Below are 5,381 nucleotides of genomic sequence, written 5' to 3' on the forward strand. Positions count from 1 at the left end.
ATTTTTCTGCCTCTCGGCCACTGTGCTGTCCCGGCCACTGTGCTGTTGGACTCACTGGGAGTTGGGCACAATGTTAATCGACAAATTTTACTCCAGGAATTTTATACCAGTCAGCATTTGCCAGTTACCAGAATATGTTTCCTCTCTCTTCCAAAAACTGAATTTAAAAAAAATGTTGTTTATTGATCACTTATAGCAAGTGAAAACAAAATAGGTTAGAAACAGTATGTATAGTATGATCTCATTTATGTGAAGTGTTTTGTTTTGTGTATGTGTGTTTGTATATGTGTGCACTAAGGATGTCTCAAAGGCAGATTGCCAGCCCCCGACCACAGCTGTCTTCAGTTCCTTAAATGTGACACACTGTTTCCCATCTCAGGGGTTTGTCTAAGTTGTTTTCCCTGTAGTGAATGTCTTTGCCCTAACCCCCTCTTTTTTTAACTCCTCTGTACTGATCCCCCAGTTCTGGGCCTAGATCTCCCTTTCTTGGGGGACCTTCCCAGTCACTTCCTTCCATCCACATCTAAATTGTCTCTTCTGTTAATCTTTCTCAAATCACCCTTTCCTTTCCCTTCATAGCACATTATCACTACTTGACACTATGGATTTGGATATTGATTGTCTTGTCCCCTGCTATAATCTAAGTCTCTCTCTGGTGGCTGCTGTCTTCCTTGGTTTCCTCTACCCTCAAAGAGCATCACCCCAGTCTGTAGTTTTGCCATCACACTGCCACCTGACTCTTACTTCGCCTGTGTCTGAAAGGACACTTGTGATTTCATTGGGTCCACAAGGATATGCCCGAATGATCTCCTATTCTCAAGATCCTTCATTTATCACATCTACTAAGTCCTTTTTACCATGTGAGGTAACCTTTACAGTTCTGAGGATTAGGACATGGAGAAGGGGATTATTAAACCTACCACAGTGAATTTTTTAAATGAATATTCTGATACTTTAGTGATATCAGATATTTCTGATATTTCTATTTTTTTCTTTTGAGTCAGGGTTTTACTCTGTTGTCCAGGCTGGAGTGCAGTGGCACGATCACAGCTCACTGCAGCCTCCAATGCCTGGGCTCAAGTGATCCTCTTGCATCAGCCTCCCAAGTAGCTGAGACTACAGGCATATACCACCATGCTCAGCAATTTTTTTTTTTTTATTAATGAGATCTTGCTATGTTGCCTAGGCTGGTCTGACTCCTGGGCTCAAGTGATTCTCCTGCCTCAACTTCCCAAAGCAGAGATTACAGATGTGAGGCACTGACTTATTCTACTGCTGTACCCTAAAAATATTACCTAAAAGTTTGTTAAAAGATCTTATTAAAACAAGAACTGGAGGGAAAAAATACATCCAAATCAATAATATTGGAATGCAAGTTAGATATAAGATATGGAGAAAGTAATTAAGAGATTTTTTTTTTTTTTTTTACTCTCACTCTGTCGCCCAGACTGGAGTGCAGTGGCCGCTCCCGGCTACCGCAGCCTCGACCTGCTGGGCTCTAGCGATCCTTCTGCCTCAGCCTTCCAAGTAGCTGGAATTACAGGCATGCATTACCATGCCCGGCTACTTTTTTGATTTATTGTAAAGAAAAAAATTAGGCTGGTGCAGTCGCTCAAGTCTGTAATCCCAGAACTTTGGGAGGCCAATGTGAGAGGATTGCCTAAGCTCAGGAGTTCGAGACCAGCCTGGGCAACTTGGTGAGACCTCATCTCTACAGTACATCAAAAATTAGCCAGGTGTGGTAGCACGTGCCTGTAGTTCCAGCTACTGGGAAGGCTGAGGAGGAAGGATAGCCTGAGCCCAGCTGGTCAAGGTTGCGGTGGCTGTGAGTGTGCCACTACCCTCCAGCCTGGGCAACAGAGTGAGACCCCAACTCCAAAAAAAAAATCAACATATAATACTTAGAAAGCAGAGTGCTGGTTGGTGTTCTGGTGGGAGGGTCAGTGCATCTGTGGTGTGCCCTTCAATTACAATAGCTCTAGATGGTTGAACACCTCCTTACTTTCAATTCTTATAAGAAAATCAGTCTTTAATTATACAAATTTCAGGTTATTCAAGATCTTTGTTCCTTGTATGAAATGGAGTCACCCTGTTCTTTAAAATGTATCCTTCATCCTTAACCCTTGCTGACTCCTCAACCCAGTGCAATCTGCCCACACCACTTTTTTTTTGAGTTGGAGTTTCACTCTGTCACCCAAACTGGAGTGCAGTGGCTGCTCCTGGCCACTGCAGCCTTGACCTGCTGGGCTCCGGCGATCCTTCTGCCTCGGCCTTCCAAGTAGCTGGAACTACAGGCGTGTGCTACCATGTCCAGCTAATTTTTTTTTTTTTGACTTATTGTAGAGATGAGGTCTCGCCAAGTTGCCCAGGCGGGTCTCGAACCCCCGGGCTCAGGCAATCTACTCACCTCAGCCTCCCAAAGCGCTGAGATTACAGGCTGAGCCACCGAGCCCGGCTTATAGTCTTATTTAGAAGTGTCCATTTAAATCTTATCTCCCATGAGGTGTGTGTTTTTATACTTATTGATTTTTTTTGTTGGGGTCTCACTCTGTTGCCCAGGTTGAAGTACAGTTGCATAATCACAGCTCCCCACAGCCTTTAACTCCTGGACTCAGGTGATCCTTCTCCCTCAGCCTCCTGAGTAGCTGAAACTACAGTAGCATGCCACCAGGTCCAGCTAATTTTTTAATTAATTTTTGTAGAAATGAGGTTTCACTAGGTGTCCAGGTTGGTCCAAACTCCTGGACTCAAGCAATCCTCTCACCTCAGCCTCCCAAAGTGCTGGGATTTTAGGTATGAGCCATTGTGCCTGGCCCAGGTGTGTGTTTTAAAAAAACACTATATTGGGACTTGAAATTGGTGATCTTGTTATTCGAATGTTGTAAAGGGGAAAAACCAATTTATGATGTGTTCTGATAACATTTCTACTCTTACAAAGTTGGAATAAAAGCAAATTAAAAACATGTTTATAGTATTTGCCCATTTTAAAATGGCAGATCCCTGATGATATATTGTTTTCCTTCTTTTTTTCCTTTTATTTTAAGGATGTGGGGTACAATTCAGGGTTAGGTATACAAATGCTCATTATGCAGGTACCCTTGTTGATGAGGTGTGCCCCTCCCTGCCCTGGCAGTTTCCCTCCATTGCCAATCCCACTCCCCTCCTCTTGGCAGTTTCCCACTACTGCCAATACCTTTCTTATAGTATTATAATTGTTCAAGGTCCACTTATGCATGAGAACATATGGTACGCTCTTGTTTCTGTGATAGATCACCAAGTGTGGTAAACTCTAATTCCATCTGAGTTGCTGTGAAGTCCATATGTTTGTCCTTCTTTATGACTGCATAATATTCCATTGTGTATATATATCACATTTTAAAAATCCAGTCCAGCTTTGATGGGCAGTATGGTTGGTTCCATGTTTTTGCGATTGTGAACAGAGCTGCAACAAACATGTGTGTGCAGGTGTCTTTTTGGTAGAATGACTTGAGTTCCTCTGGGTATATTCCCAATAGGGGGATTGTTGGGTCATATGGAAGGTCAATTTCTAGTTCTTTCAGAAATCGCCACACTGTCTTCCAAAGAGGTTACATTAGTTTGCATTCCCACCAGCAGTGTAGAAGCATTCCTTTTTCTCCACATCCTTGCCAGCATCTGTTGTTTGTTTGACTAATGATGGCCTTTCTTACTGGGGTTAGGTGATATCTCAATGTGGTTTTAATTTGCATTTCTCTAATGATTAGTGAGGTTGAGCACTTTTTCATGTATCTGTTGGCTGCCTGTATATCTTCTTTTGAGAAGTTCCTATTCATGTCTTTTGCCCACTTTTTAATGGGGCTGTTTGCTTTTTTTCTTTGGGCGTGTTTGAGTTCCTTGTAGATCCTAGATGTTAGACCTTTGTCAGATATACAGTTGGCAAATATTTTTTCCCATTCTGTGGGCTGCCTTCCCACTCTCTTGATGGTTTCTTTTGCTTTGCAGAAGCTTGATGAGGTCCCACTTGTCTATCTTATTTCTTATGGTATAGGCCCTTGGGGGTTTGATCAGGAATTGGTTGCCTGTTCCAATTTCCATAAGGGTGTCTCCTGCATTTTCTAAGATTCTTATAGCTTGAGGTTTCACGTTTAGGTCTTTGATTCATTTAGAGTTAATTTTTGTGCATGGTGATAGATAGGGGTTTTATTTCATTCTTCTGCATGTGATCAGCCAGTTTTCCCAGCACCACTTACTGAATAGGTTCTCCTCTCCCCAGTGGTTGTTGTGGAGGTTTTGTGAAAGATAAGTTGGTTGAAATTGAGGCTTTGCTTCCGGATTCTCTATCCTGTTTCATTGGTCTGTATAACTGTTCTTGTACAAATACCAGGCTGTTTTGATTATTGTAGCATTATAGTAAAGTTTGAAGCCGAAAAAGTGTAATACCTACTACTTTGTTTCTTTTGCTAAGGATTGTTTTGGCTATTTGTGGTTGTTTATGTTTCCATATGAATTTCTGTATTGTAATTTCCAGGTCTGAGAAGACTGATGTTGGTAATTTAATGGGTATTGTGTTGAATCTGAAAATTGCATTTGGTAGGATGGACATCCTAACAATGTTAATTCTTCCTATCCATGAGCATGGAACATTTTTCCATTTGTATGTGTCTCCTTGGATTTCTTTGAGCAGTGTGTTTTGTAGTTCTCATTGTAAAGGTCCTTCACTTCTCTGGTTAGGAAGATGCTGAGGTATTTCTTTTCTTGTGTGGCTATAGTGAATGCGATTGTGCTTCTTATTTGTTTCTCTGCCTGCTTGTTGTTGGTGTATAAGAATGCAACTGTCTTTTGCACATTTATTTTGTACTCTGAGACACTGCCAAAGTCCTTTATCAGTGCAAGCAGGTTTTTGACAGATTCTTTTGGATTCTCAATGTGTAGGATCACATCATCACCAAAGAGGGATAAATTGACTTCCTCTTTTCCTATTTGGATACCCCTGATTTCTTTCTCTTGTCTAATTGCCGTAGCTTGGACTTCCAACACAATGTCCAACAAGAGGGGTGAGAGTGGGAAGCCTTGTCTTATTCCAGTTTTCTGGGGAAATGTTTCCAGTTCCTTCCTTTTAGCAATATGTTAGCTGTGGTTTCATCGTAAATGGCACGTACTATTTTGAGGTACATTACTTCTTTGCCTAGGTGTTTTTTTTGAGAATTTTTATCCAGAAGGGATGCTGGATTTTATCAAAAGCTTTTCTGCATCTAATGATATGATCATGTGGTTCTTGTTTTTACATCTGTTGATGTATTTAATTCCATTTATGGTCTTGCGAATGTTGAACCAGCCCTGCATCCTGGGGATGAAGTCTACTTGGTCATGGTGGAAGATTTTTGAGATGCATTTTTGGATGT

Source organism: Carlito syrichta, unplaced genomic scaffold (assembly GCF_000164805.1).
Source record: "Carlito syrichta isolate Samal-C Ts95f unplaced genomic scaffold, Tarsius_syrichta-2.0.1 Scaffold308199, whole genome shotgun sequence".
Taxonomy (NCBI): Eukaryota; Metazoa; Chordata; class Mammalia; order Primates; family Tarsiidae; genus Carlito; species Carlito syrichta.